The 27710-nt window shown below is 36.4% G+C and overlaps 1 protein-coding gene across 9 annotated transcripts in view; it reads left to right on the top strand.

Moving 5' to 3' along the window:
* The window catches only part of ZZZ3 (zinc finger ZZ-type containing 3), a 103787-nt gene that overhangs the window by 11752 nt on the left and 64325 nt on the right, over window positions 1-27710 (top strand). For 2 of the 9 annotated variants that reach the window (XM_032629105.1, XM_032629114.1), the window contains exon 2: window positions 6599-6696. The exons of 6 other annotated variants lie outside the window; for them this stretch is intronic. The gene's annotated coding sequence lies outside the window, so the exon portion shown is untranslated. Of the gene's footprint in view, window positions 1-1277; window positions 2684-6598; window positions 6697-27710 lie in introns of those variants that run through there. One more of the 9 variants, XM_032629123.1, reaches the window with a different exon arrangement.

The following is a 27710-nucleotide window of genomic DNA, read 5'->3' as shown; positions in this document are numbered from 1 at the left end:
GCCGCGGAGCGGCTGGGCCCGTGAGCCATGGCCGCTGAGCCTGCGTGTCCGGAGCCTGTGCTCCGCAACGGGAGAGGCCACGGCAGTGAGAGGCCCGCGTACCGGAAAAAAAAAAAAAAAAAAGAGGACCACAGTTGTAGTTCAGTACTTAGATGCCCCAATGTGCTGAAACTATACTTGGGGTTCATTTCAAGTAAGCATGCATATTTGCAGAATAATAAATCTAAATGATGGCGTTTATTTCAAGGTAATAAGTATAAGAAAGCATTCTGGTCACCTTATTAATAATAGGTTATTTTGGGAGGATTTGAGTCATATTTTTTAAGTGTACAATTCACTGATTTTTAGTAAATTTACATTGTTGTGCAACCATTTCCACAGTCCAGTTTTAGAACATTTCCATCAATCTGATTTCTTTTTCTTTTTTTGTCAGTCTCACTTTCAGCTTATTACAGATTTTTAAAAAGTCAGCTGGTGGGTTTCCTTGGTGGCGCAGTGGTTGAGAGTCCGCCTGCCGATGCAGGGGACGCGGGTTCGTGCCCCGGTCCGGGAAGATCCCACATGCCGCGGAGCGGCTGGGCCCATGAGCCATGGCCGCTGAGCCTGGGCGGGCGTCCGGAGCCTGTGCTCTGCAATGGGAGAGGCCACAACAGTGAGAGGCCCGCGTACCGCAAAAAAAAAAAAGTCAGCTGGTGCATTTTAGAAGTCCTTCTGTATAGTACCATACTATATTATTAGTTGTAAAAACCTGTGTATAAACCTTAATCCATAAACCCTTTTTTAACTTACTTTTAAGAAATGGGAAAAAAAATTAGTGTTCTAGCTCTTAGTTTCTGTTCACTCAAATCAGTTAACTGATTGGCAGGATTCAAAGTGATGTGAATGGTAGTGTTTAGGCCTAGGAAACATTCTTTCATTCACTTAATTGGCTATTCAATCGTATGAGGAGAAGAGAAAGAGAAGATAATTAAGGGAAACTATAGTTCCATGATGATACTGACAAATACAGAGTTCTGTTTGGTGGTTGCTTGGTTTCTGGAAAACTATGGTAAGCATTTCTGTTATCTTGATCTGAATACCTCACAAGAATGACAGTTTTTTTTTTTTTAAAAAAACCTTTTTTGCTACATTGTTTTAAGAATTTTGAGGATGAGTAGCACATTATGCTGAATAAGGTAGTTCAACCACCTGACTTTTTATGTCTCTCTAATCCTGGGTTTTTATGATTGCATATAAGGCTCTTTTAACACAAAAATGTCTGAAAATTACGTGTGGCATAATGTAATAGAATTTTTACTTTTTTTGTGTGTGTGTGGTACACGGGCCTTTCACTGTTGTGGACTCTCCCGTTGCGGAGCACAGGCTCCGGACGCGCAGGCTCAGCGGCCATGGCTCACGGGCCCAGCTGCTCCGCGGCACGTGGGATCTTCCCGGACCAGGGCATGAACCCGTGTCCCCTGCATTGGCAGGTGGACTCTGAACCACTGTGCCACCAGGGAAGCCCTTTACTTTTAATTAAGTGGATTAATTAAACAATACATTAACAATAAAGATTATCAGAGCTTTTGATACATTATTCGCTGGCAGTTTAGTCTCCTGAATGTGGAAGAGAACTGCTGGTATGAAATTGATTCCGACCAACAAGGAAGAACAGTGAGGGACGTGTGGAATTAACTATTATTGAACATTTGTTTTGGGCAGGTGGACCCATTTTATAGTCTCTTCTTTGTGTTGTAGGAAAAAGAACATGGGCTTGGAATCAGACCTGGATTTAAATCCTGGCTCTAGTACTTAGCAACTCTGTGACTTTAAGAAAATTGCTTATATATAAGCTCTTGTTTTCCTCAATATAAATGATACATACTTTCTACTTACATATAGTGTGTAAGGCACTTGATATAAAATAGGTGCTCATTAAATCTGTTCTTTATTGATGTCAAAATGGAGACTCAGAGAAGTTTGTTACACGGCTAGTAAGTGACAGATATCTGTCTGATTTCAAAGTCCATGCTTTTCCAAAATACTGTTCTTTGTCTCCTAGAGAGAAATGGAAATCATGGGAATCAAAAGTTGAGACTGTGTCACTTTGGATTTTAAATTATTAGGTAGGAATTCACAGAAAAGCAAGTTTCAGAAAGGTCAGAAAAAAGATTGGTAATGACCACAGATGATGTAGACAATATTGATAGAAGGCACTTAAAAATGAAAGTTATTTAAAAAAATGGAGCATGTATTAAAATTACAAAAAATTTCCACTGAGGGGAGAAAAATGCATGAGTCATTCAGAGAAAATATTGTGACTTTCACATAGGTAATTTCTAATAAACTTCAAAAGAAAACGTATCAAGAATACCTGCAAAAAAAAAAAAAAAAAAAAAGAATACCTGCATTACTAATGGTTTATAACTGATGGTTAATACTAAAATGTGTCAGTAGGAATATGGGGAGGCTAGAGCTCTGAATGAATTAAAATTTGCAAAAAATGCTTAAGCCAACAAGAGAGGGCTTTAGCTAAACTCAGCAAGATAAGTAAGGAAGAAAGAGACACATTCATTGGGGAGATATTAAATAATGACAACTACTCAAATCCTGTTTTACTTCTCTTATGTCTAGGAAGATGACTTTCATACTGGAAGGGACACAACCTTGTTTAAAGAGGAGACTATTCCATGATTGTTATGTGGTAAAGAGCATCTAGTTTCATTAAATAAATTTAGATCTCTAGTTCTAATGAATTACTTAGAGCAATGAAGCATCATTGTTTCTTGATGTCTGTGGCTGCTTTTGGGTGTAAAGAAGACCATTTACAAGTTTTGGTAAAATAATATTGAGTAGTTAAATTAAAAAACTTGTCTTTTAAGTTCAACTTATATATTTTATTACTCTATTAATAAATTGAGCAAGTTTCATATAAACTAAGAATATTTTTGTTTTCCTGGGTGGGGGGATGACACTTTGATTACTGGATCTTAGTAATTCTTGCTGAAGAGATTAAATCTCCCTTAGAACACCCTTTCCAGGTAAAATGGCTTTTGTACTTGTTTTCTTTTTCTGTAATACACATATATTTGCATGCTTTGCTTCCTCATTTCTTAGGTTCAAATGTCACTTGGTCTAGAGAGGTTTTCCCTGATGAAGGAGTTTCCAAGGGGCATCATTTACATAGACTTCCCTGCGAATGATGCTTACTGGTGTGACCCTTTTTATACCATCTAAAAGAGCACTTCCTCCTTTCAGTTTCCCTGGTTTATTTTTCTTCACAGTAATTATCATATTTGATATTTATTGTTTGCCTCTTATTAAAATATGAGGTCCACGAAGGTTGAAATTATGTTTTCATAATTCACTGATTTATGTTCACTGATTTAATTCTCAGAGCTTGGAACAATGCCTAGTTCATGGTGTATGCTCAGTGATTATTTGTTGAATGAATGACTTTATATTGTAAAGTACTTGGAACAATGTTGAGCACTAGGAAAATGCTCTTTGAATGTTAGCTGTTAGTAGCACTACTGCTGCTGCTTAACTTAATTACATTCCTTATATTTACACATTAATTATACTGGTTTTTATTTTATTTTTTTAGCACTTTATATACCTTACAGAGTAAATGTAAAATTTCAACAAGCAGGACTTTCCCGAATACTTAAAACTCCTTTAATATTAATAAGTGGAACTTATAACTATAGTCAGTCATAATTTCTCTTAAGCATTCCAATATTGCTTATTAACCAAACCAAATACTTTATACCTTTAAACTTAATGTCCTAAGGCTGAAGTCAGTTACTATTTTAAATTTAGAATTATAAGACTGTCAGATTCTATAATGTTAAAGTTCTCTTAAACACTATAAAAACTTAAAGAAAAAATACATAGTTGTAAACTTAACATGGAAATATTAATATTGTGGGTTTGATATATAATACTTAAATTTTAGTAGTATTTAATTCTAATTCACCTTGGCAGAGAGTCTGTTACTTAAGGGAATAGTTTTGTTGTCTCAAGCAAGTTGAAATTTCTGTGACACAGTTTATGAAAGACCAGTTACCATCTCTTGACTGGCTGATTATCAACCTGACATTGATGGGCTTCGTAAGCTGCCTTTGTCCAGGTGGTTTTTCTCATTCCGCCCACGGACACATTGAACCTTTAACAAAAATCGTGATATGATAACAGTGGAACTCCAAGACAATGTCTTTTGGTTTCTTCTCCATTCAAGTTTAAGGCTTTTTGTAACTGCCTTTTAATTCCATTGCCTAATAAAGTTCTGTAAACCCCACCCAGGTTGTTTCACCACTTGATTGGATTCCAAGAATTCATTTTCTACCTATTTGGCTAATGCCACAGGTTTTAGATCATTCAAATGACACAAAGGAACTGAGAGAGATGTTGATAGCTTTTGTTAATTTGTGGTGAGTCAGAGTATGCCAGAAGATAGAAACAGACAGTCTTATTTAAAAAAAAACAAAAAAAACCCAGTAGTTTTTGAAATCATTTTCCAGTCCTTGGAGGTAAGGTAGAGAAATAGGCTAGTTCATCAGCATTAAGAACGTTACATTAATAGGTGTAAAATAATCTTTCTTAAATACTGGTACAGAGGGATTTATGTCAAACTTAAGAGATATATCTAAAAAGGCTTTTTTTGTCCTTGTCTATTTTAATATTTTTATTAATACTTCGCATAAATATACAGTTGTGCTTATTTTCTGAACAACTCAACTGGCAAGGATAGATGACTCAAAACAGCTTTCAAAATTTTGTCTGAAATCACAGGCAGGAACCTGTAGTTTGAGTTACTTAAAAGTGAAGAAATTCTGAAAAAGTATGGAATTCGATTGAAAAAGTTCTCTGAGTAGAATTCTATTCAGTTCACCAATTTTAAGGAACTGTACTAGAGAATAAAACATGAATTGCACTGTTCCCTCAAGAGCCTGTAATCAAGTAAGGAATATACACACATCAAACTATACATTGTAAATTCTGTGATGGAAGATTTAAGTGTTATGGGAACAAAAAAGAGCATTTAATTCTGATGGATCATTGAATTGGGTTTTGAGGAAGAAAAGTTTTCTAGGAGTTGAAGATGGGAGAAAGTCATTGTGGTGTTTTGTTTTGTTTGTTCTCTTTTTTTTTTCTAATTAGGGGACTGAAAAATCAGCCAGGGCTCTGTTTATTAAGATATATTTGTGAATAGATAAATAATACATTGGAATGGGAGATTAATTAGGCTGTTACAGTTGTTTAAATGGGGTGATGATGGCCTGACCTGGAGCAGTAACAATAGGACAGAAAGAGTAGAAGGTTTTTTTCAGGACATTTCAGAAGTAGAAGAAGTAGGGTTTATTGATTGTATACTGATGGGAAAAGGAAAGAGTTAAGATGTCTCAAAGTTTTTTAGTTTGGGTGATTAGATATATGTCCTTTAGATTGTTGACATAGGGAGGAGATAGTTTTTTGGAAGTAGAAAGAAAATGACTAGGGATTTGTACTTGTTGAATACAACTACTTTTGGGATATCTAGATTGAGAGCTCAGAATATGCCAGTCTGAAGTTTTGGGCATTGGTTGGGGCTAGAAATATAAAACTGTTTATAGATTAAATTTATCTGAAAGAGTTTGACTTCAGCTATGGAGAGAGGGTTAGAAAGGGCGGGACATGTACATTTTGTCGGGAGCAGAGAGGAGTCACATTGCATGAGAAAATGGAGGGGGAAAGCCTTAGAAAATTTATCTCAGGTAGGAGGAAATCTAGAAGGAAATGCAGGTCAAAGATGGGAGTTTCAAAGGAAGGAGAGAAGCGATGACTTGATTAAAAGCTTCAGGGTGTGGCTACTGAGAAGAGAAACCTTTGCAGCTGGGGGAAGAACTAGCTGGATTTGATAGAGAATTTTAGGAGTTTGGTTTTACATAATCTCAGAGATCCAACAGTGTGAATTGTTTAAAAAAGAACAAAACAAATGAGGTACCAGGTTGTATTAATGGGATTCTGTCCATAATAAGGGATATACTGTAATATGTATTCCATGTTGGTTAGAACGTGTTTACAATGTTGGCCTTGCTTCTAGAAGCTGCATTTTAAGAACAGTAAATGAAAAATTGAATGTGTCAAGAGGAGGGTAACCAGATGATGATGAAGTGTCTGAGAACCTTTGAAGGAGTTTGGAGTGCTTACTGTGGAGAAGGGATGACTTGGTTGGAATGGGTGGAGAATGGGAGGCAGCAGCTATTTTCAGGTAGTGAAGGGCTGTAATGAAGTTTTATAGAGTGGAACTAGATCCAGGTATACTGCCAGACTTTTTTCCTTAACTGAGATATTCTTTTAAACAATCACAGTTACAATGATCAAAATCAGGAAATTTAACATTAATATAATATCTAATTTATAGTCCATAATTAAATTTTGTCAGTTATCCTAATAATTACTTTCATCGCTTTAAGATCAAGGATCATGTGTTGTATTTAATTATCCTATCTTTCTAGTCTCCTTTAATCTGGAACAGTTCCTCAAGTTTCTTGACCTTGACATTTTTGAAGAGTTTAGGCCCATTATTTTGTTGACTGTACCTCAATTTGTGTTTCTGATGTTTCCTTTTGTTTAGATTCAGGCTATATGTACTGATACCTTCAATTCCAGTCACTGCAGTGTGTATTCCAGTTTTCCACCCTGATATATTTGTAACTCTCTTCTCCAATAAAGGTAATTAAAAGGTTTTTTTTTTTTTGCATCATGTTTAAAAGTACCCTGTTTCCACTTTGAACTGCTCAAAAATGGAGAAGGGGATATCTTGTGAGTTTAGAAACTCCCCTGAATTGGATAAAGGAAACTGACAACATTCTACAATGATCTCATTTTATTTATATGATAATTATCAATATTAAGATTGGTATGTTTCCTCTTTTATACAAGAGAAAATCGCTCCTCAGAGAATTGTAGTTTGTTACCAAATATCTAAATATAAAGTTCATATTCATTTTCCTCTGAGTGTCAAAAAAGCTGTTAGGGTGTGTCTTCAGGGCTGAATAACGTCTGAGGGTGTTTTCAATCATTGCATTGGAAGTTTACTTTTTGTATGTGTGCCATTGTTAACTGCATGCTTTTCTGGGTGATTTTTATGAGGGGATCTAGCGATTTTTTTTTTTAAAGTTAAAACAATTAATGCTCAATTTATTGATGACAAATTAGGGTGGCAAATGCACTTAGAGTACATATGGAATTTGAGTTCCTGAATTTTCCCATAAAAGTTTTTATAAATGAAAAATATATGTTTTGTTTATGTTGTATGTTCATAAATGTGTGGTTCCTGTTGGAACAGCTATTGCTAGATATAAATTGGAAGAAATGGAGATTAGCCCAGAATGATTGGAACCTTGGATTTGGTCACAATGATAGTATAAAGGGAAGGGAAGAAGAACAATAGTTGGGCTCTAAAATAATGGGATAGAAGTAATTGTGGCCTGTTACTTAAGAGGCATACCTTTACCTGCTAGAAAATGAAATGTGCCTCTTCATTATTATTGGTCCCTATTGATACATCTCTACTGTAAGTTTATTCTTCTAGCTTCTTGTTTATAGGAGTGTTAATTGCAAATGTAATAAACTTTTTCAAAACCTTTTTGTTGAGGTATAACATAAATACGAAAAACACATCATCATTAAGTATAAAGGTCAGTGAATTTCCAGAAACTGAACCAGCAACTAGATCAAGAAAGAGAGCATTAGCAGTACCTCCTTTCTTTCTTTTCTTCCTCCCTCCCTCCCTTCCAAAAAATTAAAAAAAAAAAAAAAAAAAAATATATATATATATACACATGGCTGCACCAGATCTTAGTTGCAGCATGTGGGATCTAGTTCCCTGACCAGGGATTGAACCCAGGCCCCTGCACTGGGAGCATGGAGTCTTACCCACTGGACCACCAGGGAAGTCCCAGCAGTACCTCCTTTCAGTCACTTTCTACTTCCCCATGCCAAGGGTAACCTTTATCTTGACTTCTGATAGTATAGATTAGTTTCTCTGATTTGAACTTTATGTAAATGATATCACATAATGTTAATTTTCAAAAGATTTTAAACCTAAATGTTTTTACTACTTTTGTTATGAAATCATATAATCATAAAAGTTTTATCCTTTCACTTCTAGGGAAAAGATTATCTTTTATATTTGTATGATTAGTTTAAAATGTGAGTCTGTGCTAACTTTTCCATCGATTTATAGAAATTTTCATAGCTCTGTATGGTGAAGTTTATGCTGACATTTCTGGAGAAATGAACAAAAATTACATTAATTTATTTCTTCTGGATAAAGATAAAACTTTTTTTAGTGAAAAATAAAATCATAAGTGGTTTAGTTATAAAGCAGGGTTTAATTTGGAATATCCAATTTAGGTGTTTTCTGTAAGATTTTGATGAACATACTGATTGGGAAAAGGGGTATTATTGTAGAAAGAGAGGTATAAAAAGATAAAGGACGTTAATGTTATCCAGCGCAGGCCCATCCCTAGTCCTAGGGGTGGAATATATTATCCAGGCTAAAGCCGGATCAGCTCACCACTGGCCAAGTGATTGGTTCATGAGAGATGAGCACATGACTGAAGTAGTCCAATCAGAGTAAATCTCAAGGCTTTACTGTTACTGGAGTGTAAACTCAATAAAAGTAGGGACCTTCCTTACCTGTCTTATTTCCACTGCTTCCACAACATCTAAAACAAAGTAGATACTTAATAAATATGTTTGAATGTTAAATATCCAAAAATGGAGCTAGAAGTGGAATAAAAACTGGATTTTAATGACATAGAATTCCTGTACCTCAGCTAAATCTACCCCTAGGTCATTCAGTTACTAAGTCAGTAATTTTCTTTGTTTGTTTATACCAGTTTGAGTTTGGATTTCTCTCACTTGAAACCAACAGGTAATAGGGAAATAGGACAGGAAAACAAAAAGATAAAAAGACTTTAGTGATAAGTGTTTGATATTAAAACCAGAAATTAGACGTGATAAAGGAGAATAGCATAAAACTCTATCTTTTAGTAGGGAAGCTTGATGACACTTGACATCTTCCCCCCGCCCCCCCCCCCATGTCCTGTGTTTCTTGGTAAATAATCTTTTACACTGGTGTTTCTTACAGTGGGCAGTTGGGCTGTGACCTTAAAACAATGGAGTGAACTGGCATTTGGCAGTGGTTCCTGAGAGATACGTTTAGTCTGAAGTTCTGATAATCAGCCATTTGGCATTCGGCACCTATGTGTTTCTCTGATAAACATTGCTGCCTCAATGTCAAGTTACTCTGTGGTTTTTCAGATAAGAAAATATTCCTTAGGTAAATTGAAATACCTTAGAATCAGTATATATAACTATTCTGTAGCCTTGAGCAGAATATCAGAACGCCTTTACAGAACTTCTAGCAAGTGTCCCTTTTAACCTTTATTGATTTTTGATATATTTATGACACGACATCTTCAGTTTTTTCTCCGAGATGTGTAGGAATTGGAAAAAAAAATAAAAATCTGAGACCTTCACCGCCACACACTTTCTTTGAAATGCAGTTTTTTTCTTTTTTAAATCAGAATATCAGATTAAACTTTTTTAAAATTTAAAAAAGTTGATTAGGTTTATTAGAAAACATTAAATGGAATAATAAATTGGTTAGCCTATATCTAAAATCGTCTTTCATTAGTAACATTAAAACACTTAAAGGTACATCGAGTGATTGCAAATTATTGTAGTATAAGCAACCTTCCTATATAAAATATGCTTAATAAGGATTTTTTTTTTTTTTTTTAATGCGGTATGCGGGCCTCTCACTGTCGTGGCCTCTCCCGTTGTGGAGCACAGGCTCCGGACGCGCAGGCTCAGCGGCCATGGCTCACGGGCCCAGCCGCTCCGCGGCATGTGGGATCTTCCCGCACCGGGGCACGAACCCGTGTCCCCTGCATCGGCAGGAGGACTCTCAACCACTGCCCACCGGAAGCCCCAAGGATATTTTAATGCATTGTTTTGTAGTCACCTTAAATTTAGAAGTTTTAACATATTCAGCTTTATATTAACAAGTATAAGATATAAAAGCTTTATCTGAAAAGCAACTTGACGGTGTTCATCACAACCCTAAAAAAGTTCATATCGTAGGACCCAATAAGTCTGGTTTAAACAAGTAGTCAGGGATGCAGAAATGTACAGAATGTACAAGGACATGCATCAAAGGGTTATTTATAATCAATAATAAAGTATCAGAAGTAGTCTAAATGTCCTAACAGAATGGATATGGTTGAATTAGGGACTGCTTACAAGGTTTTTCTATATCCATTAACAATTTTAAGACTTAACCATGTGACATGTTAAGTGTGTGTGAGGCAGGATGTAAAATTAAGAATGTGAATGTGAGGGCTTCCCTGGTGGCGCAGTGGTTGGGAGTCTGCCTGCCGATGCAGGGGACACGGGTTCATGCCCCGGTCTGGGAGGATCCCATGTGCCGCGGAGTGGCTGGGCCCGTGGGCCATGGCCGCTGGTCCTGCGTGTCCGGAGCCTGTGCTCCGCAACGGGAGAGGCCACAACAATGACAGGCCCGCGTGCCGCAAAAAAAAAAAAAAGAATGTGAATTTTGACTTAAAAAATGCACATATAATAGGAATGGAAGGGAATACACTAGTATATTAAGTGGTTGTTGAAATGGGTTAAGCTATATTTGTACTTTATATTAAGGATGTGTCTAATAATGATTGTATAGTAATTATTCATTTAACAAATAGTATTGGACATCAAGCTCTGACTAGGCTCTGGATTATAAAAGAGAAGAAAACAAAGTCCTTCTAGTGGAGATTATATGTAAGTTGTGGGAGGTAGCAAGCAAATATTCCATTGAACCTTATTAAAAGGCTGTTATTTGATCATTTTTGACCTACTAAACTGGAAGTTTCATATGATTTAAACATATGTCAGATGGTGATAAGTGCTGTCGAAAAAAACTGGAAGTAGGGTAAAGGGGATGGAGACTGGTTGTGTGGAGGCAAGGAGTGGCCATCAGGGAATATCATATGTAGGTGGTCAGGGAAGCCTGATACAGTGATATCTGAGCAGAGGACTGAAAGAAGTGAGGGAATTAACCAGAAAAGTATTCCACACTGATACAACAGTAAATTGAAGTCCAGAAGCCTGCAGTTGTATACTGTGCTTTATGCTTGTGAGAATGCTTTACCTTGTTTTTGCAGTATCATGTGTTCTAAACACATGATCCTAGGTTAGGTCAATTATATTAGCACATTAAAATTTCTTAGGCAGAAAAATAGAATTAAGATATGATTATCTTCTATGTGTTTTTTAGGTATGTGTATTTTCTGGATAACAGTTCCCAACTCTTTCCCTATAAAACTTCTCATTTATTATTTCCCCTCTAATCTATATTTTCAAAGGTTTTTACTAAAAAAATTGCGTTATTAATAGTTATGATCAGCACTGAGATAACTAATGTGGCCATATAACTTTCTAGTCAAGAAACAGGTAGAGTGATAAGAATGTAAATATGGTTGATTTTCATTATCTGCAGGTTTTGTATTTATGAATTCACCTACCTGCTAAAGTTTATTTGTAACACCAAAATCAATACTCCTGGAGCTTTCATGGTCATTCACAGACGTGCAGAGTGGTGAAAAATTTGAGTTGCCCAAGGCACATGTTCTTAACTGAGGTTGAACAGGGTCATGACCTGCCTTCTTTCAGCTCGCATACTGTAAACAGTGTTCTTTTCATGGTCTATTTAGTGCCATATCTTTCACATTTTTGTGTTTTGGGGGGTGAGATTTTGTTGTTTAAAGTGAACTCCAAGTGTCGTGCTGAAGTGCTGTCTAGGTTGTGATGGTTGTGATGTATCTTACAGAGGTTGTGATGTATCTTACAGAGAAAACAGAAAATATGTGTTAGACAAGTTTCATTTTAGTACTAGTTACAGTGCTGTTGGCTGTAAGTTCAATGTTAATGAATCAATAATGTATATTAAATAAGGTGATTTAAACAGAAACGTACATAAAACAAGGTTATGTATTGATCAGATGATGAAAATGTGACCACAGGCTTGCAGGAGCTTAACTCTGCATTTCCCTTAGGAGAAATGGTTCAGTATTGGCTAATTCAGTGTTTGTGGCAACTTTATGGAACATAACTACTGTGGATAATGAGAATCAACTATATGATACTTGTGTTATGGCAGTTTTAGGTTTTTGAAATATTAAAACTAACTTGGGAACTCCTTAACCTCTATAGATTCTTAGAGGTGGTGGAGCATCCACTTAGAGGTGGATTAGTATACTGGTGAATTTTTTTTGTCCTTTCCGAGATAATTGACAGTAAAAATTCAAGAATTTAGAGGAATTGCTAGAGATCTGATAAGATTTCAAGGGTTTTGCATTTTGATATTCCGCCCTTGATGATATCAAAAAATATTTCTGGGCTTCTCTGGTGGCGCAGTGGTTGAGAGTCTGCCTGCCGGTGCAGGGGACACGGGTTCGTGCCCCGATCCGGGAAGATCCCACATGCCGCGGAGTGGCTGGGCCCATGAGCCATGGCCACTGAGCCTGCGCGTCCGGAGCCTGTGCTCCGCAACGGGAGAGGCCACGACAGTGAGAGGCCCGTGTACCACAAAAAAAAAAAAAAAAAAAAATTTCTGGGAGGACTCTGTCCTGAGAGAAGAATGGTAAAATGTCCTAATTCAATATGACTCTTTACCTTAGTTTGTCTCCTGTTGATTTTTTAATTTGCTTTTAAGATTTTTCATAGTCTTTAAAAAAATTTTAAATTTTATATTGGCATATAGTTGATTAAAAATGTTGTGTTAGAAGACTTTTCCTAGTCTTCATTGTTGGTCCTTGATATCTGTGTTGACCAAAACCATTGAGAATTCTTAGGACAGATGGAACATGTCTTTTAGAAAGGGTTAAGTAATCATTTGTTAACTGTGACTGGCTTTTAAAGAAACTGGCATTACATAACATCCTTAAAGATAAAAATCACTGAATAAAGTTAATGGAAATTTATCCTTTTCTCCAAATTTAACTAATTGATAAATTCATAACCACTCTAGAGCATTACAGAATTTGAATTTAAAATCATTATAAATATAAGACTTTTAACAACTGAAGTATAGTGGATTTACAATATGTGTAAGACTTGTTTTTACTATTTTAAAACAAACACTTACAATCATAATTATTTGTAACCATTTTCAAAATGTTATGTACAGCTAGGCAGCTCTGAAAGATAGTTTTAGTGAGGAATATTACTGAAAGGAAGACATTTATACAAATTGAAGTTAATAGAGGGATCTTTACATCAGACATTTCACATAGGCCTTGCTGAATTATTAATACTTACATTGCAAATGTTTACTGAAGGTGAACCATTGTACAGAGCTGAGATTCTGTCTTAATGATGGTAAGTGCATAGTAACATAACGTGCTCAGTTAATGTATCTTGAAATAAATCAGTCTTGATAGTCCAAGAATCATTTCCAAACTAGTCTGTTCCACGAACAGCCAAGCTAGTTTGGACCTCAGAATGATGTATAGATGCATTCCCATTTCATTTTTTGAAAGTCATCTGTCAACTAAGGGAATATTTTTGACTTATGAAGTTGAAAAGTTCAGATTGTTTATCTCGCTTCAGGCAGAACTAAATCAAATTGTTTAAATGATGGCCCTTTAGGGCTCTTTTTCCTTCTTTTGCTTGGGCACAGGGAGTTTCAACCTTATTTTTTGCTGCTGTAGAGAAAAATCCTATCCGTTAGGCTATTTCATTAGCCATATAAACAGATCTCATGGAGGAACTGTGATTGGTGCTGCTTGCGTCATATGCTCTGTGTGTGTGTGTATGTGTACATATACATATATACATGTAGATGGAGTCAGCCATGTTTAAATCAACTGTATCAACACACATTAGTTTTACTTGATCTTGAACTTTATATAAATGGAAACATACAGTATGTACTCCTTTGTGTCTGTCTTCTTTGGCTGAACATTATGCTTATGAGCTTTTTATTGTTGCATGAACTTTTAGCTTATTTTCATTGTTGTATACTGTTTCATTGTGTGAATAATCAACAAGTTATATATCTATTGTTGATGGGCATTTAGGTAGTTACAAATAGTGCTGCTATGAACATTCTTATACATGTCTTTAGATGAACATACGCATGCATTTCTCTTTTTTCCCCCATATATATACATTTCTATTGGCTATATACCTAGGATTGAAATGATTGGGTCAGACAGTGTGTATTTATTGAACTGTAGATATTGACAGTTTCCCAGAGTGGTTATATCAGTTTACACTTTTGCAAGTAGTGTATCAGAGTTCTGGTTGCTCCACATTCTTGGTCAATTTTTATTTTTTTATTTTTTGCCGTGGTGTAGGCTTGTGGGATCTTAGTTCCCCGACCAGGTATTGAACCCGGGCCCTTGGCAATGAAAGCACCAGAGTCTGAACCACTGAACTGCCAGGGAATTCCCTCTTGTCAATTTTTGTTTTGCCTTTTTAAAAAATCATAGTCATATGGTTTTGATTTTTGTTTCCTTGATGAATAATGAAGTAGAGCATCATTTCATGTTTATTGGCTAATTGGCTTTCATTTTTTGTGTGGTCAAATCTTTGCCTGTTTAAAAAATATTAGGTGTGTATCTTGTTCTTACTGGTTTATAGGAGTTTTTAAAATATATTGGAACATGAGTCCTTTTTTGATTGAAATATACATTGCAAATATCTCTTCCCACTCTGGATTGCCTTTTCATTCTCTTAATGGTATCTTGTGCTGAACAGAAGTTCTAAAATTGTAACATAATCCAGTTGATCCATTTTTTTTTCTTTTCTTTCTTTTCTTTTTTTGTTTTTTTTTTTTGGTCCACAACACGATGGGGATCTTAGTTCCCCAACCAGGGGTCGACCCAGTGCCCCCTGCAATGGAAGCAGTCCTAACCACTGGACCGTCAGGAAATTCCCAGTCCATTTTTTCAAATGCTGCTTTCTGTGACCTGTTCAAGAAAATCTTTGCCTGTTCCAAGATGATAAAGCTGTTCTCCTGCTAAAAAGTTTTTAAATTTTTCTAAAAAGTTAAAAAAATTTTTTTACCTTTCCCATTTAGATCCGTAGTCTGTCTGAATTGATTTGTGTGTATGGCATGAGGTAGTAGTCAAATCACATTTTATTCCATATGGATATCTAGTTGACCCTCTGTAATCTATTGAAGAAAACCTTTCTTTCCCCACTGTACTATAGTTTTACCTTTGTCATGAATCAGATGACCATATTTGCTCATACCCCTTTTGGTTAAAAAATAAGTAGCTGGGGCTCCCCTGGTGGCGCAGTGGTTGAGAATCTGCCTGCCAATGCAGGGGACACGGGTTCGAGCCCTGGTCTGGGAAGATCCCACATGCGGCGGAGCAACTAGGCCGGTGAGCCGCAACTACTGAGCCTGCGCGTCTGGAGCCTGTGCTCCGCAACAAGAGAGGCCGTGATAGTGAGAGGCCCATGCACCGCAATGAAGAGTGGCCCCCGCTTGCCACGACTAGAGAAAGCCCTTGCACAGAAATGAAGACCCAACACAGCAAAAATAAATTAATTAATTAATAAACTCCTATCCCCAACAACAGCAACAAAAAAAGTAGCTGTTTCTTTTAAATATTTAAAAATACTGTCATGACTAAAATCCAGTCAAAGGTAATTCTAGAAGAAGCAGTTTTAATTTTGATCTTACAAATCATTTGTTTGATCATGTTGTGTCAATATTAACTATTTAATTGGTTTCCTTCTCTTAAGTTTTCTATTCTAGGAGACAAATAGGAGATAAATACAATGAAGGGCACTTTTCGTATCAAGCCTTAGGCTCTGTCTTGTGTTCAGTCTTTACACCTTTCCAAAGGTGGAAATCTTTTCCCTCTTCATGAACAGAGAGAGGGAATGAGTTTGCAGGAGAGACTGAATGACTTACAAAGAAGTATAAAACTCTTCTAGTTCTCTGTTAAATGATGTCATTGTTTAAACAAGAAGCATACACAGAAAACAGTAATGGACCTGTCAAAATATCTTCTGCTTTTGATTAGCACTGGGATATTCTCACAGACTTCATGTAAGTAGGGTAATGGTGTTATTGATATTCTTAAGTAAATCTATATTTTAACTTCTGGTAAATTTGACTGTTGACAGCCATTGGGAGGAAGTATTAACATAGGTCATGTATCATCTGTTTATTAGATATAACCTCTCTTGTTTTCTTCTGGAAGGAGTTCTTCATTCACAGTGTTTACAGAATTATTACCATAATATACAGAGCCACATAGTCTCATAGATTGAACTCTGGTTTGAGCAATAAGACCTAGGCTCAAATTCTGGCTTTATTAGTTGTGTGATCATAGGCGTTTCTTGAGTTTGTTGCCATATGCTACAGGAAATGAAGATCATGCCTATCCTGTATACTTTTGAGATTATTGTGAAGGTATAATGAGAAAGTTGTTATTATAAAGCACAGTATCAAAGTGGTTAAGACTCTTTTCTGCCACTTAATTATCTGTGTAATGTTGAAGAAAATATTTAACTTTTCAAGCCTTAGTTTTCTCATGTGTAAAATGGGAATAATAATAGGACCCCCCCCCCAGGTTTCTGAGAGTTTTAAATGAGATGATGAATATAAAGTATAGTGCCTAGCATTGGACATAATAAATGTTAACAATCATTATTATGTGTATCTATTGATTATGTAATATGTACTGGGAGTACTTTATATAAATTATTTCATTTAATTCTCAGGACAATTCTGTGTGGTAGGAATGCTTTTTCCCCATTTCACAGGTGAGGAATGAGTGTCAGTTAATTGCTCAAAGTCATATAACTAGTAAGTAGTTTAGTTTGGATTGGAACCTAAAACTCTCCCCCCACCCCAACACCCAGTATATTAAGATTCCTTTCAGATATATGCTGTAGGTACCTTTACACCATATAGACGAATCACCTTTGATTCATGTTTACAGATTTTTTCAAAGACTGATTTTGAGTTTTCCAGTGTTTTCAAGTATCTTTTATTCCAGTCTTCCTAGGTTTCTTTAATTTGCTCGATAGACTAGAACTTATACTACAGAAATAAACATGCTTTGTTGATATGTAATTAAGAACAGTTAATAGTTTGTTTATAAGCCACTAGACTCCTTGAGTCTGGCTGACTTAGCTATTACAAAGTGACTTTAGACTTTGCCTCTGGTAAGGGAAAAATACTCTGATTTTATCCTCTCTTTGTAAGGAGCTTACTTCAAGTTGAAGTGCAAAGCTGTAATTGACTTTCTAGCCAAGGGAAGAAGGTCAAAAGACCCCAAAATGAAAAAGTACCTAGCTTTAAATATTTCTGGTTGAAATCTTTTGATGCTGCGTCTGGGAAAATAGAAATAGATATTGTATTCAAGGGAAATTTGGAGAACTCTATTGAGGTTTTCTTCCTTGTTCTTTTAATTTTTTTCCTGATGCAGTCCAGGTTTTGAACTTGGAATACTAATAGAGACCTTTAAATTATCCTTAGGCATTATGATGGGCTTTCACATTTCATTCCATCACTGTAAAATGGGCAGCATTCAAATGAACTCTCTCACTTGGTGCTATATATTTGTTTAAAAAGCATTCTTAAAAGAGTTTTTATGAAAAGGTTTATGTATTTGGGATCAAAAGATATTCTACTGGTAATTCATCTGTGTAGTTGAGGTTGTAAATCATTGGGAAAATGTGAATTTTTATCAACAACTTGGAATATATGTTCTTTGTGGAGTTAGATATAGGTGTTTATAAAAGATAACTTGTGTATTTGTAGGTCGTAATAACACCATTTCCCAAACATTAATCCTTCTCCTATAATTTTATTGTTTTGTTTGCTGAAGATTTGACTCCCTTAATTTTTCTTCGAACTAACATTAGAGCATTCACTTATATACCATAAGTCAGAGAAAGCAGATTAAATGATCTTCCTTACCCTTGCGCTATGACGTCATTAAAGTGCACATAATGTACAAAAAAATATATATGATGAATGATTAGATATGGGTATGGGTGGGTGGGTTGGATGATAGAGGAAAAGGGAATTAAAAAGGTTACTCCTAGGATTTTAGCTTTGGCAGTAGGGTATTTTGTAGTATCATTCATTTAGGTAAGTAATTCTGATGGAGGAACCAGATATTCGTATTGGGGCTGAAGGGAAGAGGTGAATTCACTTCTGAACAAGTAGAATTTGAGGTTTTTGTAGAGTCCAGCGGGCAGTTGGATATAGAACTGAAGCTCTGAAGGGAAATGTAGAAGCTGCTGTATAGATTGAGGAGCCCAAAGCATTGAAGTTATTGTGCAAGGATAAAAGAAGGCAGTAACAAAGGAGGGAGTAGAACAGAACTTTGCAGAGTATTCCTGAGCAGAGGAGGAGTAATTCTTAGAATCTTTGACTTTCTTTTAAAGCTCCACATCCAGAGTATTAATGATAGTGAATTCGATTTGGCCTGCTTTCAAAATCTAGGTTGAAGTGGCTACTTTCTTGCCACTTCCTCTGATGATGAACTGGTATTTCTCCCATAGCAGTAGTATTCTCTGGAACTGTCCTTCATGTTTCTGCTCTTGCTATCTACAGTCTGTTCTGCACAGAGCTGTTGGAATGATCCTTTTAAATAAATGTCACATCATGGAACTCCCTTGATTAAAATTCTCCAGTGGCTTTCATCTCACTCTGAATAAAATCCAAAGTCCTTACCATTGCCTACCAGGTCCTACATGATCGCTATTCGAATGTTAGGTCGTTCTTAGAGATTGTCATACTGAGTGAGGTAAGTCAGAGAATGACAAATGTCATATGATAATGCTTGTATGTGGAATGTAAAAAAATGGTACAAATGAACCTGTTTACAAAACAGAAATAGAGTCACAGATGTAGAAAACAAACTTATGGTTACCAAGAGGGAAAGGTGGGGGAGGGATAGATTGGGATTGACATATACACACTACTATATATAAAATAGATAACTAATAAGAACCTACTGTATAGGACAGGGAACTCTACTCAATACTCTAATGACCAATATGGGAATAGAATCTAAAAAAGGGTGTATATATGTATATTATAACTGATTCACTTTGCTGTACAGCAGAAACTAACACAACATTGTAAATCAACTATACTCCAATAAAAAATTAATTTAAAAAATGTCTGGTCATTAGAGAATTCCCCCGTGACCACTCCCATCATTTTCATTGTCTTATCTTGCTTTTTTTTTTTTTTTTTTTTTTTTTGCAGTACGTGGGCCTCTCACTGCTGTGGCCTCTCCCGTGGCAGAGCACAGGCTCAGCAGCCATGGCTCATGGGCCCAGCCGCTCTGCGGCATGTGGGATCTTCCCGGACCGGGGCACGAACCTGTGTCCCCTGAATCGGCAGGCGGACTCTCAACCACTGCGCCACCAGGGAAGCCCTTTGCTTTATTTTTTGTAGTACTTATCTGACATAATTTATCTGTTGAATTGTTTATACAAAATGTAAGCTCTGTGAAAGCAGGAATTTACCTCTTCCCAGTGTCCAGAACAGTGCCAGGACCACAGTTGGTCCCAGTTAGTATTTGTTGAATGAATGAAAACAAGTGACAATATTGGATGTAGTCACTTTCCTGCTTAAACGTTTATTCTTTTATTCCCTTTGTTCAAATTTATTACGATACTCTTGTTCCCTTCCCATTATGCTCTTGAGTTCACATTCACACAGCAGTCAGAATGATCTTTTAAAACTGTATATTAGATTGTGTCATTCTCTTCTTTAAAATTCTTCTATGGAATAAATACTTCAGATTAAAAGTACATAACAAGGGCTTCCCTGGTGGCGCAGTGGTTGAGAGTCCACCTACCGATGCAGAGGACACGGGTTCGTGCCCCGGTCCGGGAAGATCCCACATGCCGGGGAGCGGCTGGGCCCATGAGCCATGGCCACTGAGCCTGCGCGTCTGGAGCCTGTGTTCCGCAACGGGAGAGGCCACAACAGTGAGAGGCCCGTGTACCACAAAAAAATAAAATAAAATAAAATAAATAAAAGTACATGAAAAAATTAAAAAGTAAATTAAAAAAACCCCAAAGATCAAATTCCTATCATGGCCTACAAAGCCCTTCATGATCTGGCACCTGTCTGCTTTAAAGCTTATTTCATTATGCTTCCTCCCTTGCCCACTTAAGGTCCAGCCTAACTGGCTTCATTTCAGTTCCTCTGATATGCCAAGGCTTTTTCTGTTTCAGTACCTTCATTGATACTGTTTACCTTTTCTTAAACATTTTTCCCCTTACTGATTTATCCTCCATATTTACTTTTAGTTTGAATAATGTCTCAGTAATAATGTTTAATTAATGTTTTCTAAGCATCAGGGAAATGATATGAGAGGCCTTGCTATAAACTAGTTTTGGTGAATGAAATACAAATGAATAGAAGAGTATAGTAAGTAGTAATTTTCAAACTCCTAGGGGAATAGTTTGAGGGAGGGTGGGCAAGCTTACTGTCATGCAATGACTTTACCTTTGTTTTTAACTAGAGCAGCTTTACTTTCTTCTGTTTCTTTAGCATATAATTTAAGAGTTCTTGCTTTAAAAAAGAGTTTGGAAAATACCACATGTGCTCAGTGGTATGATAAGAGCTATGCACGGGATTCCCTGAGAACACATAGCTTCTTTATGGCTAAAGTCTTTTTTTTTTTAATTAATTAATTTTTTGGGGTGCGTTGGGTCTTCGTTGCTGTGCGCGGGCTTTCTGTAGTTGCGGCGAGCGGGGGCTACTCTTCCTTGCGGTCCGCGGGCTTCTTATTGTGGTGGCTTCTCATTGCAGAGCACAGGCTCTAGGTGTGCAGGCTTCAGTAGTTATGGTGCTCGGGCTTAGTTGCTCCATGGCATAGTGGGATCTTCCCGGACCAGGGCTGGAACCCGTGTCCCCTGCATTGGCAGGTGGATTCTTAACCTCTGCGCCACCAGGGAAGCCCCACATAGCTTCTTATAGGAGTTGGTTGCATCTGATCTGTGACTTGAAGGGCAAGATAAATGTTAGCTAGCAAAGGAAAGAAGGTAAAGACACTTGAGGCAGAGGTAGTAGTTTTAATCCTTGGTTGTTTGTTTATCAAAATTATCCTTGGAACTCTTAAAAATATATATATACCTCTACACTTTGTGATAATTCATCAAGCTGCACGTTTAAAATTTGGGTACTTCTCTGTATGTATACCATACTTTTAATAGGTAAGTTAAAAATAACATAAAAAAATGAGGTAACATAGGGGACTTCCCTGGCGGTCCAGTGGCTAAGACTGTGCTTCTACTGCAGGGGGCATGGGTTCGGTCCCTGGTCAAGGAACTAAGATCCTGCATGCTGCGAGGTACAGCCAAAAAAAAAGAGAGAGAGAGAGAGAGATAATATAAAATTTAGATATAATAAAATCACCCCTTTAAAATGTATAATTCAGTAATTTTTAATATATTCACAAAGTTCCATAACCATCACCTTTAGAATACTATCATCACTCTAAAAAGAAACCCCATACCCATTAGCAATCACTTTCCACCATCTCCTCCCTTCCTCCAGTCTCTGCAACCACTAATCTCCTTTTTGTAACTTTTGGCTATGAATTTGCCTGTTCTGTATATTTCATATAAATAGAATTACACAATATGTGACCTTTTGTGACTGGCTTCTTTCACTTATGTTTTTAAGGTTCATCCATGTTGTAGCACATATCAACACCTCACTCCTTTTTATGGCTGAATGAATATTCCATTGAGTACCACATTTTGTATATCCGTTCAGCAGTTTATGGACATTTGGGTTGTTTTCACTTTTTGCCTATTATGAATAATGTTGCTATGAACATTTATGGACAAGTTTTTGTGTGAAAGTGTTTTCTTTTTGCTGGGTATATATCTAGGAGTGAAATTTCTGGGTCATATGGTAATTCTGTCTTTAACTTATTAAGGACCTGCCAGACTTTTCCAAAGCAGCTGCAACATTTTGTATTTACACCAGCAAGTTATGAGGGTACCAATTTCTCCATATCCTGTCAGTATTGTTATCCACTTTTTTGTCATATTAATCATAGTGGGTATGAAGTGATATTTCATTTTGGTTTTGACTTATATTTCCCTGATGACCAATGATATTCGCATCTTTTCATGTGCTTATTGGCTTTTTGTACATCTTTTTTGCAGAAATATGTATTCAAGTCCATTGCTCATTTTTTAGATTGCTTGTCTTTTTGTTTAGTTGTAAAGGTTCTTTGTAGATGAGTGATTTACAGATATTTTCTGTCATTCTGTGGTTTGTCTCGTTATCTTGATACAGTTCTTAGAAGCACCAAAGGTTTAAATTTTGATGATTCCAGTTTATCTGTATTTTCCTTTGGTTGCTTCTTTGTTTTTAGTTTTAATTTTTAAATTGTGGTAGAATATACATAACATAAAATTAACCATTTTAAAAATTGAAGTATAGTTGATTTATACTATTGTGTTAGTTTCAGGTGTAAAGCATAGTGATTCAGTATTTTTGCAGATTATATTCTATTATAGGTTATTACAAGATTAAAGTATATAATTCCCTGTGCTGTATGGTATATCCTTGTTGCTTATCTATTTTATAGTAGTTTGTATCTATCAATCCCATATTGCTAATTTGTCCCTCCCCCCTTCCCTCTCCCTTTTGGTAACCACAAGTTTGTTTTCTGTATCTGTGCGTCTGTTTTGCATATATATTCATTTGTATTATTTTTTAGATTTCACATATAAGTGATATAGTATATGTCTTCCTGTCTGACTTATTTCACTAAGCCTAATCTCTAAGTCTATCCATGTTGCTGCAAATGGCAGTATTTCATTCTTTTTGTGGCTAATATTCATGTGTGTGTGTGTGTGTGAGTCCATAAAATTGACCATTTTTAAAGTGTACAGTTTTGTTTTTGTTTTTTGGCCGCATTGGGTCTTCGTTGCTGTGCGCAGGCTTTCCTAGTTGCGGTGAGTGGGGGCTACTCTTCATTGCGGTGCTTGGGCTCCAGGTGCACGGGCCTCAGTAGTTGTGGCACGCGGGCTCAGTAGTTGTGGCTCTCGGCCTTGGTTGCTCCGTGGCATGTGGGATTTTCCTGGACCAGGGCTCAAACCCGTGTCCTCTCCATTGGCAGGCAGATTCTTAACCACTGCACCGCCAGGGAAGTCCCTAAAGTGTACAGTTTTAATGGCATTAAGTACATTCACATTGTTGGGCAGTCATCACTATCATCCACCCCTAGAACTAATTTGATTTTGTAAAACTGTAACTCTATCCATTAAACAATAACTTTCCATTACCCTCTTTCCCTAGTCTCTGGAAACCACCAGTGTATTTTCTATCTCTATGAATTTGACTACTTTAGTTACCTCATATAAGTGGAATCATGTAGTATTCGTCCTTGGTTGCTTGTGCTTTAAGGGTTATATGTAAGAAACCATTGTATAATCCAAGGTAACAAGGATTTATATTTATTTTTCTTCAAGGAATATTATAATTTTAGCTCCTACACATTGGTCTTTGATTCATTTTTAGTTAATTTTTGAATGTAATGCAAAAATAGGTGTCCAGCTTTCTCTTGCATGTGGATATTCCATTTTTGTTAGCACCATTTTTGGGGAAGATTATTTTTTCCCCCATTGATTTATCTTGGTTCCCTTGTTGGAATAATTATCCTTTAAATACAGAATCTACAGTTATACCACTTCTTTTTTTTTTTTAATTTATCTATTTATTTGGTTGTGTCGGGTCTTAGTTGCGGCATGTGGGATCTTTTGTTGTGGCATGTGGGCTTCTCTCTAGTTGCGGCACACAGGCTCTCTAGTTGAGGTTTGTGAGCTCAGTTGCCACACGGCACGTGAGATATTAGTTCCCCGACCAAGGGTCGAACCCACGTCCCCTGCGTTGGAAGGCGGATTCTTAACCACTGGACCACCAGGGAAGTCCCTCCTTGTTTCTTAATATTAATAATTTATATATTTTTTTCCTGATCAGTCTGGCAAGAGATTTATCAGTTTTATTGATGTTTGTTTTTCTGTTTTCAGTTTTCATTGATTTCTGTTCTTTTATTATTCCCTTTCTTTTTTATATGGGTTATATTATTCTATTTTTCCCTAGTTTCTTAAGGTGGAAGTTGATGTTGTTATGTTGAGTTCTTATTTCTTTTCTAATGTTTTCTGCTATAAATTTTCCTTTAAGTGCTGCTTTTGTTGCATCCCACAGATGCTAATATGTTGTGTTTTTATTTTCATTTAGTTACACTATTTTCTAATTTCTCCCTTCATTTCTCTTTGACTCATGGGGTATTTAGAAACATGCTATTTATTTTGAGATATTTCGGGATTTTGAGATATACTTTTAGTATTGATTTCTAATTTAATTCCATCATGGTTAATTTATATTACTTGAATATTTAAAAATTTATTGATATTCTTTCCAAGCAACTTTTTCCAAATAAGTATTTTAAAACTGATTTTAGACCATTTACATTAGCTGTAGTTAAGTTTAAACCTACTACCTTGCTATTGTTTAAAATTTTTTCTTATATTGTCTTTGTTCTCTTTTCCCTCTTTCTGCCTTCTTTTGGATTTAGTATTTTTTTTATGTTTTATTTCTTTTGTTGGCTTATTAACTATCATCTTTTTTTTTTTTTGCAAGTGATTGCTTTTAGGGTTCATAGTCTACATCTTTAACTTATCACAGAGTATCTTGAAATTATATTATACCTCTTCACATGTAATATAAGAACCTTACAACATTGTATTGTTGTAAGGTTGTTGTTGTGCTATTATTACCTGGTTGTTGTGCTATTATTACCTTCCTGGTTGTTGTGCTACTATTGCCTTTCTGATTGTTGTGCTATTATTACCTTTTACTTCTGTGCATGTTATAAACTTCACAGTATATTGGTATTATTTTGTTTTAAATAGTCAATTATCTTTTTTTTTAAATAAATTTATTAATTTATTTATTCATTTTTGGCTGCATTGAGTCTTTGTTGCTGCATGCAGGCTTTCTCTAGTTGGCGGTAGCTTCTCTTGTTGCGGAGCACAGGCTCTAGGTGTGCGGGCTTCAGTAGTTGCAGTGCATGGGCTTAGTTGCTCCGAGGCATGTGGGATCTTCGGGCCCAGGGCTCGAACCCGTGTCCCCGGCATTGGCAGGGAATTCTTAACCACTGCACCACCTGGGAAGTCCCAGTTATCTTTTAAAGAGATATAACAACTAAGGGGAAAACTCTTAGATTTACCCTCATTTTCCATTTCTGGTGCTTTTCATTCATTTGGTTAGATCCAGAGTTCCAACCAGTATCTTTTTTCTTCTGCCTGAAGAACTTCTTTTAACATTTTTTGGGGGTGGGTGGGGGCTGTGCCACGCAGCATGCAGGATCTTAGTTCCCTAACCAGAGATCGAACCCACGTCCCGTGCAGTGGAAGCGCAGAGTCTTAACCACTGGACCGCCAGGGAAGTCCTCTAACATTTCCTATAGTTTATTTCTGTTGGTGATGGCATCTTCCAACATTTACCATTTGAAATCATCTTTATTTCAACTTAGAGAACATATCTTTCAAAAACTATCGAATTATCAGTTGATAGTTTCTTTCAGTATGAAGGTAAACTTCACTGTCTTGTGTTTTGTGTTGTTTCTAGTGAATAGTCTGCTTTCAATCTTATTCTTCCCGTGTATGTAATGTGTCATTTTTCTCTGTCTGCTTTTAAGATATTCTTTTTTTTTTTATAACTTATTTAAAGCAATTTGCTTATGATGTGCTGTGCTTTTCTTCATGTTTCTTGTGCTTGGGGTTTAGTCTCTGTGATCTGTGTGTTTATAATTTCCGTCAAATTTGAAAAATTTGGGGCCATTACTTTTTCAGACATTTTTTTCTGCTTTTGTGCACTCCAGTTACCCATCTACTAGGCCGCTTGATGTCTCACAGCTCATTTATGCTTTTTTTATTCAGTTTTGTTTGTCTCTGTGCTTTATTTTGTAGTTTCTGTTGCTATGCTTTTATGTTCATTGACATTTTCTTTGCAGTATCTAATCTGCTGTTTATCCCAACCAGCATTTTTCATTACTAGAAGAATCAATTTTTAAAAATATCTTTCATATCTGTACCTAACATGCTTAACCTTTCCATTTATCTTTCTGAATGTATTAACAACAGTTATAATAACTGATTTAATGTTCCTGCCTAGTAAATCTTTCATGTATGTGTCCTTTTTTATTGATTGATTTTCTCATTATATGTAGTATCTTCCTGTTTCTTAGCATGTCTGGTAGTTTTTTATTGGATGCCAGACATTGTCAATTTTACGTTGTTTGGTGCTAGACGTTTTTGTATTCCTATAAATATTTTTGAGTTTTGTTCTGGGATACAGTTAAGTTCCTTGCAAATGGATTTATTCTTTTGGGGCTTGCTTTTAATCTTTGTTAGGTGGGACTAGAGCAATCTTTAGTCTAGAGCTCATTTTGTCCCACTACTGAAGCAATGCCCTCCTGAGCACTGTACTTGATGTCTTATGAATTATGAGTTTTTCTACTCTACCTGATAGGTATACAAACTATTCCTGGCCCAGTGTGAGCCACGGGCAGTGGTATACTAGAGCTTGTGAGGGCCAGTTTTCAAAATATTGGGAAGTTTGTGAGCTGGCTTAATTCTTAATAGAATTAAATTATATACACTTATAGTTATATCAGTTATATTAAGAATAAAGGTGATAAATACTCAAAACTCATTACTTGCAAATTATATTATTACTTATTACTATTTTGATGCTTTGGTGGTAATTTATTATATCACTATTTTAGAAATATTCTGTAATGTTTAATGTGTTACCATGTATCTCTTCCCATCTTTGCACTCAGTGTTATTCCTTGATAGCTTGAAATTGGCCATGGGTAGGAGTATTCACACCAGAGTCATTGGTAACCCTGCAAACCAGGAACTATAAACCACCAACTGCCCTTGGTTGTTACACATTTTCTAGCATACCCCTGGCTATGGGTAAGAGTGGTTTTCCAGGCCTTGGATACACTGCATATACTGATCAGTGCTCAGCTCAAGACTTGAGGAGGATCTCTGCAGATCTCCTGAGGTCTTACTTGCTCTCTCTGAAGCTGCCTCCTCTCTGGTACAAGTGTTCTGGGAACCTTAGCTACTTGGGTCTCCCCAGACTCTGTGCTTCATTTTCTTAAATCAGGGAGACTGCTTTGCCTGGGATCACCCTCCTCACTCTGAAGCTTGGAAACTCTCCAAGCAGGAAGCTGGGGCTTTGCTTTATTTGTTTCTTCTCTTTCATTGATCACTCTCCTATATTGTCTGGTTTCCAGTGTCTGAAAAACATTTTCATATATTTTGCCCAGATTTTTAGTTGTTTCGGATAGGAACGTAAATCTCATCTCTGTTACCCTGTCTTGGCCAGAAGCGGAAGTCCCTTGGAAGTGTTTTAGATAAGAGAGTGACAGAAATGTGTGCTTTAGACCCCGCTGTAGACCATGCATTTGTAAGGGACAAGACTTAAAGTAGAGGGACCAATTATAAGTCATGTGGGTTAGTTCTAGTGAGAAGTGATGAAGGCCTAATGTTAGTCATGGATGACACTAGAGAGGTGGGGAACGATTTGAGAAGCGTGTATGGGGAAGAATCTAGTTCAGGGTTTGTAAAAGGATGGG

Source organism: Phocoena sinus, chromosome 1, assembly GCF_008692025.1.
Source record: "Phocoena sinus isolate mPhoSin1 chromosome 1, mPhoSin1.pri, whole genome shotgun sequence".
NCBI lineage: Eukaryota > Metazoa > Chordata > Mammalia > Artiodactyla > Phocoenidae > Phocoena > Phocoena sinus.
Note: the sequence above shows the minus strand (reverse complement) of the source record. Positions and strands in the feature narration are given on the sequence as shown.